The sequence below is a fragment of the Lolium perenne genome, chromosome 6 (genome assembly GCF_019359855.2).
Source record: "Lolium perenne isolate Kyuss_39 chromosome 6, Kyuss_2.0, whole genome shotgun sequence".
Lineage (NCBI taxonomy): Eukaryota > Viridiplantae > Streptophyta > Magnoliopsida > Poales > Poaceae > Lolium > Lolium perenne.
Window position 1 is genome coordinate 75,799,775 of NC_067249.2, and position 11,162 is coordinate 75,810,936.

An 11,162-nucleotide genomic window follows, 5' to 3' on the forward strand; every position below is an offset into this window, starting at 1 on the left:
GACAGGCCCCTTTCATTTATTTGTGGCTACTAAATTCGATTTTTTTTTGCTTCTCTCCTATTTGTGATAAGAGATAGGGATAGTGGAGACTATAAGAACAATCCAAGTCTGTTCGTCATTTGATTCTCTGGTAAATGAATCATAACTTCTATTTTCTGCATAAGCATTTGGAGGGCTCCGTTGCACATATTTTCCAGCATATGTTCCCTGGCATAAAAAAGTGAGTTAAAAAATGGACTTATGTAAGTGACGACCATGCATGCATTGAGCAGATGGCAGATAAAAGACTAGAAAAGCCTCTTCTGACCGGGTTTGATGGGAAAAAGGGTTCAATGCATCAATGCATAGATCTTGCACGGTGGAAGCAAACGAGGCACTAAATGAGAAGTTTCCGTTACGGTTATGAGAGAGAAGAAGAGGTCCGGCACGGGGATGGAACCTAACATAAATTGGCTCGAACTCATCACGTTGAAGCTAGAATCATCATTCATGAGCAGGTATGTGGTGTTAAACGATTTCTGAATGGCATTTATATGTATCACTGAATCACAATACATCTCTAAACATGGTGACCATATTGAGAAAGAAATATCTAACATCGTAACTACAGACACTATATTATGTATTCAGTTTGTAGTTCTACCTGTCTTCTGACAATGTCAACTTCTGACTAAACTACATTTGACTGAATTTGCTTTGAGCCAGCCCATCGTGTGAAATAACATATCCAATATGCCCCTGCAAACATCCTCACTTGGATTATGTTGTTGGAAGTAGTTTTGGCTTCCAGTTGATATTTAAAGCGGGACTGTGCGAATTTCAGCTTTTTGTCTTAACTGTGGGGTATCTAAGGCCATCCATCCATAGTGACATTGAGGTGTACAAGACTGATGTTAATTTTGAACCACCCTTATGGTTTCATGCATGGTGTCTTTTTTTTCCTGTGCTCCACCTGCACATCACTATTTGGTCGGCACTTTATCATAGAAGATTTGGCATTGTATTTCCTGAAATCCGTTGGACCTAAACCTCCTTTCTTCCAATATTGCTAAATTGCTTTTATAGGTTCGAATGATATGCAGCAGGGAATTCTTTCTCTCGGCCATTTTGATCGGTTACATCTCCTCGTCATTTCTTTGTTTCCTTGATTTGAATTGCATAATAATGATAAGATGTTCCGGATTCATTCATTGTACAAATAGAAGAATTCGAATGTATGGTGTTTAAATTATACTTTTCTTTTTCTGATTGCAAGGAAGCCATATATGGGACAAGTTCGAGATTCATGAACGAAGTGTTGACAATTTTTGAGCATAAGTTATTCTCTATATGAAGTGTAGCACCAAGGTTGGCTACCTTTTCTGCTTCATGTGTTTCTTAAATTGTGAATCATTCATAATTTTCCCATTATTTTTCTTCTATTGTAATTGCTGTAATCTGGATTCGTTTTACAGAACCCAGTCTGTTTGTGGACAACTAATTTTGCTTCAGGATCATAGACTAGGAACACAAAAGCGGTGGTCAAGGTAAAGGAATTATGTATATGTTGCATTTGTCCCATGTTAGAGAAATAGAATGTTGATCTTATCCTGAAAAATAGCATATATAGTATTTTAAAGGAAAGTTGGCAGCACTCCATCAGATGTTGGATCACTAGTAGAAAAAACCCCCTTTAGTACCGGTTCTAAAGGGCTTTTAGTACCGGATTTGAAACCGGTACTAAAGATCTGAACTAAAGGCCTCCCACCTTTAGTACCGGTTCCTTACGAACCGGTACTAAAGGTGCCTCCACGTGGGCACGCAGGAGCCCGCGGGGCTGGAGATCTTTTTTTATTTTTTTCACAAAAAGGCTATTTCGTTTATTCTTTTATCCATTTTTTTCTAATTATTTTTCACTCCCTTTTTTTTACAATTTCTAATATTTCCGTTAGTCTCTAACTACACTTAATCTCTAGTCAAATTACATACCCGTGGTCAAACTTCCCGGTCGGTCACTCATCCTCACACTACTCCCGCACTAGCACGCTTAACTTCCGAGTTCCATCCCGTTTCATTTCCAAGTGCTTCGCGCGCATGTATGTGATAGTAGTATCATATCAATCCTATTAACATATTGGTCGATGTCACACTTCTTTATTGTTTAAATTCTAAATAATTTTTTTAATAAACAAAATTAATGATGTAATAATAATGTTGAATGAATAAATAAAATTAACTTTTTAAATTTGTATTATTTTTAATTATTTTTTAAATTTTTAATATTTTTTTTGCCAAACCTAAAACCTGAAAATTTGAAAATATTATAATTTGCTAAAAGTAATAGTAATATTCTAGGATTCAAAAATCTTATAATTATTATTTTTAAATTTTAAAAAATTTTAAAATATATAAAATTCTAAATTTCTGGAAAAAAACAAAAATCTTCCTGCTTTCATATTTTCATTTGGAATTTTGAGAATCTAAAAATTGGCTAACCGGGTAAACCCTGGTGAATTCGGATGTAACTTTTTCCCAGGATTATTCAAATTTGTTAATTTTCCCTAATAGTAGGTTTCATAACATACAAGAATCTGAAAACATTTTATTTTTTGAATTTTCTATCATTTTCTTTTCTATTTTACAGTGTTAAAAAAGGCGATCCACGGGGGGGGTGGAGGTGCGTGGGGAGCAGAAAAACCTTTAGTACCGGTTCGTGTCACGAACCGGTACTAAAGGTCTACCCTTTAGTACCGGTTCGTGTCAGAACCGGTACTAAAGGTTTTTCGGCTGATGCTAACCCTTTAGTACCGGTTCGTGTCACGAACCGGTACTAAAGGTCCTTTGGAACTGGTACTAAAGGTGTGGACATTGCAACCGGTACTAATGCACCCTTTAGTACCGGTTCGTAAGCAAACCGGTACTAAAGGCTTAGACGGAAGGCCTTTTTTCTACTAGTGGATACAATGCTAATTTTGCATTGGAAGGCCTAATGGTTAGTACGCATAGCAGATTGGTCCCTAAGCATTAGTTGTGTATTTTGGTTGCATTTTCTGGAGTTCTATTATGCTGCTACATCTTTAGCCATGAGGGTCGTACCTACTTATTATTTCTACCAACTAAATAAGCATAAAGGTGTGGATTTAATGAAATGTTGGGGTGCTACAAGCTTTGGCATTACAAGTGACCTTCTTGATATATCCTGGGAATTATTTACATGCGAGAGATTGCAGCCCAAAAGCTAGGGATGTCGTGCCATCCAGGGTCTGCAGTTATAGTGGGATTTATATGACATCCAACTATAAGTGATTTGTACTCATGCTTCCTCTCAGATCTGATGTTTGCAGGGATCCTTTGTCATTACTCTAATGCCTTAATAACCTTCAGGAACTTAGTATCAGGTAAATGTTCGGATTGGTTTTGAATATCTTCAGCTTGCTTTCTGTCAAAAAGTATCTGGCGTTAGATCCTACCTCATCAATTGAATGGTACATTGGTGTGTTTGCAATCCAGGAAGGGAGCGGAGACTGCAAGGTTCCCTTCGCCAGCGTGCGATGATGGGCTCCTCATCGAACGGCGGCGCTGAGTTCTAGCACGGGGCGAACCGAGCGGGCTGGATAACCAAGAAGAGGCAGCTCTTCTGGTTGAAGGACTCCATCATGCACGCGTTTGTGCAGCATCACCCCAATTAACCACATGCTCAATTGTGAGTTTGGCATCAAGGTTTCCACCCATTGATATTTTCATCCCCATCAAGTACATGTTCGACTGCAAGTTCCCCATCAAAGTGTTCTGGTAAGACATCAGATTTTTCGGCACTTCTCCCTTTTGATTTTTGTGCTTGGTCTGATCCTAGATAGTGATAAAATTGATTTTGTCATTTTCCTACAAGAGTATGATGCTCTAATTACTTAATTAGATCCAAATGATGGCAAAAATGTACATTCATGACCCATCTGACTACTGTCTTCCATTGTTGTCCAAGGGGTGACTTGAGATTTCTAGGCCTCTCGGGATCCCTTTTCTTGTGTGAAGATACATACCATAGTTAGAAGGTAATGGGCACAAAGCAAAGAAGAAATACAACTATTGACAGCCTGGGCACAATGGATTTATTTAATCAAGATTCCATGAAACCTTGGGCATTTAACTAATTGAACATGGATGCTGATCAAGTTTAATTAGAAGGCGAAAGTCGTATGTACTATGTACCACCAAAAGAATCTTAGTTCGATGGAATACCATCAAATTCCGCAAATTTAAATAATGTTTGTTTGGACATAACGAGCCAAGTAATGAAGGTCATATGGTCTTGTTATTTATTTATTTTTTAGCTAGCTTCTATCTTCTTTTCCGGTTGACTGGTGAGTATGTGCTTCTAATACATTTTTCCGTGATAATAGTATATCTAACTCATTTTCCATAGGATTACACCAACTAGAGTAGTCACTTGCTTATCAGGTGGAGGATAGCAGGCCTTTGACAAGGAGGCAATTAATCCGTTTTCATTCTCTCGCACCTGTTCTGGCTATTTTGACATGCTTGACACTGTTCCTTCATATCTCCTAGCCGCAGGCAGCATTTACGGCTTGCGGGCACAAATACAACTTCCCTGGCACATCTAATGGTCACTAAATTTCTTATTATATGAATTTTCATATGTATATAGCTTACAATCAAATTATTATAAGAATTTTCACAAATATTATGTTTACATGTTTGCTAAATTTGAAAGGACCGTAGCAACGCACGGGCATTCAACTAGTAAGAACAATGTCACAGTTGACATTGTTAGATGTTTTTGATACGTATAAATGAGCATGATAGAGACATCATCTGAGGCTTTTTTTCGGAGTATTCAGGCAAGGCTTGGAGATGGCTCGTCCTACAAGTTGCTTTCTAGAGAGTGTTGTATTATGGAAAGAAGGCAGAGAGAGCTCTGTTGGGCCTATAAGGGGTAGTCCGCCATAAGTTGGCCACTTCCATGAGGAGACTCAAAGCCTACACTGGTTAGAGCATCTCTAACAGAGCCCGTAAACGGGCCAAAACTGAAAAATAACCGCCAGTTTACGGGTTCGCGCTGAAATTTGGCGCCGATCAGTGACCGTAACAGGGCCAAAACCGAAAAACTTTTTTCGGGCCGAGACCGAAAACTCAAAACGGCCTGTATTTGTAGGGGTCGATCGAGCGAACCGAACGCTCGATCCCTATCTAGGGCGTGCTGAAATTTCAGCTGACGCAACCGCTCGCTCGCTCCTTCCCCGCGCCGCCACCACACTCCGCCGCCGCCGCCCCACCCGATTCGCCCGAGCCCCGCATCCTGGAGGTAGCGCCGGTCGCCCCGCACCCCGCCCACTGTTCCTCGCCCAACTCCGGCTGCCGCCCCCACCGCCGCCGCCGCGGCTCCGTCCGAATCGAGGATGAGCTCGTGCGACGAGTTCGATCTATCGGATTCGTCGAGCTCCGACGAATCCAACCTCGATGAGCTGCTCCAGGACAACGAGATGGAGGCCACCATGCTCCTTGTAACATCCCAAATTTTAAAACAAAGAAGAAAATGGATTTCACATATTTCAAAAATTGGAGCCAACAAAAATTTTGGATTATTTTCTCTTATGTGCATAGTGTCCATACATGTGTGTGGGGTTTTTAACCTACTTGTTTGATTGAAGTATTAAACAAGTTCAAAACCCTAAAACCCTACCCTTTTCAAAACCCAAGAGGAACAAATAAAAAGAAAATAAAATAAAAGGTGAGACATATGTGGGCTTATGGCTATTTCTCCTAATAATGGCCTATGCCCTATTTACCTTACCTAAATGGTTGGAAACCATTAGTAAACTTAACCTAACACTCTTTGAACCCAAAACAAGGACCTTTGGTCAAATAAAAAGAAAATAAAATAAAAACATGAAATCCACATATAAGGCTATGGCCATTTTTGTAAATCTTTAACCTAGGTCATTTTACTTTGATTCAATGGTTTGGAAACCTTACTAAACTAATAAGAATCACTTTGGAATCAATAAAACCCAAATCAAAGCAAAAGAAAAATCAAAATCAAGTGACATGTGATAATGGTCACATGTGGCAATTTTAACATCTTACCCTCTTTGAGCCCCTGTATTAAGAAACTTTTAAACCAAAGTCTCTCAACTCTTTGCACCTCATCCAAGACCTCATCAAGCTGAACACTTTTGATGTTGACCACTTTGACTAACTCCTTTTCTATTGCTTATTATAAGAGTGCCAAGTGGCAACATCAAATCGGATCTTAGATCATACCACATTTGGTTTTTCTCAAATCAACTCCTCTTGACCAACCAAGACTATCAAAGTGTGCCAAATATTAGTTGAATCACAACCCTAAAAGGATTTGCCAAAATCCTAATTTAATTTTCTTTCGGCCATTACATCAAACACCTTGTGTGCACTTTTTGACTTTGATCATACTCTCTAATACCCACTGGATTTTAGCATAAACCAGAGATGATTTGTGATCATTGTGGTTCTTGTACCTCCTCTGGATCAAGCCATGCCTTTGCAACCACTAGTCAATGAGAGAAATGATCACAACATCACCATGCCGAGCACCTTTGCCATCACCATGCCACTCCTCACCATCTGCTCCCTCTGGTCACCCTCACCATGTCTAGTGACTCACCCACACTCCACTGAGCACGCTCGTACCCGCCCTGGTCGAAGAAGAGCACGGCATTGGCCAGAACGCCACGCGCCCAGACGCGCCCAGGACGCACAGATGCGCCAGAGCGCGCATGAGCACACCACTGGACGCGTCAGTACGCCGCCTCGCCCCATCGCGTCCGTCCTTCCCTCGCCCTCTCCTCTCTCCCGCATGATCACCAAAGCACCAGGAAGCTCCCAGACACGCTCAATTGGACGGTGAAGACATGTCGCCATCGTCCTCATCGTGGACTTCCGCCACGGCACCGTCCGCTCCTGTCACATCCCCCGCCGCGTCAGACTCCCTTTTTCCGCGCCATCACGCGTGTGATGATCACCAAGCCATGTTGCATCGTCCACGCCCACTCCCTTGCCCCTTCGCCGCCCGTAGCGCCATCGCCACCATGACCTGCCCCGTGCACCTCGGCCACACCTCAACCCTATAAAGGGAGCCTCCCCTTCAGCCTCTAAGCACACCAGCTCGCTCTCCTCTCCTCTCTGACTCTCCTCGACCCTCTCCCTCTCCACATTACCGCCGGTATCTAGTCAAATTCTCGTCGGAGCCTGCGGAACAGCCGCAAACGAAGCCGTCGATTGCTGCCGCCCCACGAGCCGCTGCTTGTTCCAGGAGGATCGTCGTCGTCCGCAACATCGCCCTGCGTCAACACCCACGACCGCCGGCCACCGGTGAGCTCGTGAACCCCCTACCCTCGCCGCTGCCAGTACCTCCTCTCGCCGGAGACGACGACGCACCTCGTCTGTCGATCTCACTTCTAATCCAACGTCTCACACGCGCGCGTACCGCTTCGGGTTTAAACAGCCGCTGACAGGTGGGTCCCTCCCTGTCAGGCAGCCCAGTGCGCACTGGCGCGTAGCTGGGCCGGCCCAATTCCTTTTCCCGCCTAGCCCATGTAATTCAAATTCGAATTAATTCGTTTCAGTGAAAATCAATACAGGTGCCCAATTCAATTTTGAATAAAACAAAATCCACCGAGCCAAATTTGATGAATTTTATACCTATGGAAAGCTTATGAAATTCTCTGTCAAACCCAAGTGGTCTCAACCCTTGAACCATTGTGTATCACTTGCAATAAAAAATACCAAGGCAGTAGGTTTTCAAATTTCAAACTTTTATTAAAAATCAACTATATTGAATTTTGAGGTGATTCCACCTCTCATAATTCACATTTCAAGTACCCTAATTGTTTATGTAAAAACATGGCATAGTTGTTTACATGATCATGGGATAGATTCAAATAATGGCTATGTAGTCATTTCTAGCTCATTTAAATTATTTCAAAAATAGTATTTAAATCCTATGAGATGTAGCATCTCATTTAAATCATTTTCACAAGTAATTCAATGTGAGGTGATGACCTTAGTCTTCATAACAACATATGTTACTACTTGAGAATATTAAATCCTTTGCCAAAGTATTATGAAAATTGCATGAGATGATGAATCTCATTTAAATCATTTACCCCAAAGGGTAAATATGAAGTGTTGACTTTGGTCACCATGATCTCATACTTACTATTGGAGGAGATTAAATCTTAATAAGATTCAATGAGAGGAAATTATTTCTCCAAAGGAAATAAATAGAAACCCTAATAGAATTTTCAATGAAAGGAAAATATTTTCCAAACACTAAAGAAGAAACCCTAGTGTATGTGAGTGATATTTGGGATGAGGCTAGATCATCTAGAGTGGGCCATTAGGGCTAACTAGTATACTTAAGTATTGATTGGTGTTTGTTACCTCATATCCGTTTATAGACGCTAGTACCGAAGACTACCAGGAGGAGGAGGTCTTCTACCAAGAAGAAGAAGAAAGCTTTGATCACTGTACCAATCAAGGCAAGCTATACTCTTGCAAGCTACCCTAATGCAAAGCTCTACTAGAGCAAGGCATCATTCCAATATTATTTTGTGTTTAAGGATCCAATCCCAAGTTTTATTCTTACAAGCTTTACTTTGGTTTATCAAAGTCTATTGTGTTCATAGTTCACTTTGGTCTAGATATGAAGTTACAAGAGTATCAAAGATAGCCTAGAGAGCTACAAGTTAGTTAGCACCCCTCATGACTAGTTGCTAGTGCTAAACTAAAATTGACTACTTTAGATGGGAAACTTGTGAATCAAATGACTTTGAAAACCTTGGAATGATGAGTCATTCTATGGAAAGCTTTTGAAGGTGAATATGACTTGTGAGTGACATGGTGAATTTTACCAAAAACTGATGGTTGGGTTCGGATGCGATATCATTCCAATTCTTAAGTACCCCAACAATACTGGGTAAGGCTTAACTGGAAACTTATGTATCTTAGTATGGGTTTCCTCTGAACAAGCGTCATAGGGGTTATGCCGAGGCTGCCTCCGTTGAAAGTGAAATGACGTGAAATGAGGTGAATGTCCGACCCAAGCCCTGTGCAGTTCCCAGGTTGGCGGTTTGCCCTCACTGGGAGGCCAAGCTCATGGGGAGAGGTGCCTATACTAGGTTATGTAAACGAAAGGTTAGGATTGGTAGTCCGCACACTGAGTGTGATAAATCAGGGCCAGTTACCCCTGACGGATTATTGCAATTATTGTGGCACAAGTGTACGACCTCTGCAGAGTGTAAACCTATTCGAATAGCCGCGTCCGCGGTCATGGACAGTTGGAAAGGCCATACTGTTCCGTCATCAGAACTTTTCAAAATGTGACTAGTGACTTGTGATTTGAAATTGAAATGTGTCTTTGACTTTGATTCACAACAGAGTTGTGGGAATGACACTAATGTTCCCACTTGAGTTAAGTTAGGCAAATGAAGAGTCTTTGATTTCTAAATGCTTATGAAATAAAACTGGCTTCATGCAAATGAACCTAGAGCTTAGAACCCCCTGGATATAGTTGATAGTGCTTACACTAGTATTAGTTTGCGAGTACTTTAAAAGGACTCATGGCTTTGTCCCTGGCTATTCAAATGGCCAGACTATGAAGAGGAGCACCACTACCAGGAAGACGGACAGCAGGACGTATACGATAACTAGGACTAGTCCTGACGTCAAAAGTTGCCTGTGGAATAAATGGACTCTACTACGTACCTCCGCTATGTGTTATGTATTTGATCCTTGGATCAATTGTTGTAATGAGACTGGATCCTGTGGTCCTTTTTATGTAAGACTATTACGGTGTTGTAATGAATGATGTGTTGTGATATGAACTTATTATGTCTCGCAAAAACAATCTTCCTGGGATTGCGATGTATGGCATAATAGGCATCTGGACTTAAAAATCTGGGTGTTGACAAGTTGGTATCAGAGCCATTGTTTGACCTTAGGAGACCCTAGTTAGAATGGCCGTCTGAAAAACTTAGTTTCAAAACAAAGGAAGTGAATATTTATGAAAACTTATTCTCACTCTTATCCTTGAGATCTTTTCAAAAAGAGAAATCTATGCTCTACTTTTTCTTGAAATTCTACTTAAAATTTTGACACACTTGATCACTTCTCTAACTTACTCATCCTAATTGCTCACAGATGGAGTACAAATGTGAGTCCTATTAGCTTGGCCATGGAGGAAACCTAATGTTCGAGAAGGATTTGAAGCAACTAGTTGAATATCTAGGACGCCCGTATCCCGAGTTCTTTGGAGTGCCACTCAATAATCAGTCAGGAGGACAACCTTAGTGGGAAGTTACTTCAGATCTGAGAGGAAAGCTAGGAGCCCCAATTTGGGAAACCATATGGTTTTCTGTAAGGGGAAACACTTGGAAGGAAGGGATAGCCAACGCCATGCAAGAATAAATTGTCCGTCTATGTGGACAAAATTTGAACAAGCTCAAGAACACTCGCTTCATTTACTACCCAAGACATGACCCCATGGGAAGACCAATAACCATGCCACCACACCCGGAGATGAACCACTATGTTGCATACCTGGACTTCATGCTGTACAAGACCCGCAAGGAGTTAGACAACGCCCGCGCCTTTCGTCAATCACATTACCCATGAAGATGAAGAAACCACCATTCCGGATGAAGAGTAGTATCACTAGAGCACTCTCGTAGGTGTGAGTTTGTATCGGTCTCTTTGTATCGTAGAACGAGAAAATGGTTCTTAAAACCATTGGTGTGTTAGTTTGTAATGTGTGTTGTTTGGAATGAATGAAAAAGTGTTGTTAGTTTTACCCCCTCAGCACTACTCAAGTTTTGAAATCTTTTTGAACTTTAAAAACCAAACAAACCTTAGAAAATTCTCTCTTATCTTATCATCTACCTCAATGTTCAGATGGCCCATCCAACCCGCAGCACCAACCAGGATGCAATGCTGCAGATGCTGCAGATGATGATGGCAGATCGGGAAGTTGAATGAGCTGAGCGACAAGCCAACCTTGTCGTACTGCAACAACTGGCTCGGAACAACCAAGGCCATGGAAACCATGATCATCCTAGATCCAAACTGAAGAATTTCCAGAACACAAATCCACCCATGTTTAGCAAGACAGAAGAGCCCGTAGATGCTGA

The 11,162-nt window shown here is 41.4% G+C and overlaps 1 long non-coding RNA gene across 1 annotated transcript; it reads left to right on the plus strand.

The window, feature by feature from the left end:
* The first annotated feature begins 2,676 nt into the window (after window positions 1–2,676).
* LOC127307716 (uncharacterized) lies at window positions 2,677–4,407 on the plus strand. Its single transcript, XR_007855794.2, has 3 exons — window positions 2,677–3,377; window positions 3,490–3,771; window positions 3,962–4,407. It is a non-coding gene; the product is annotated as an uncharacterized lncRNA (long non-coding RNA).
* Window positions 4,408–11,162: the final 6,755 nt, after the last annotated feature.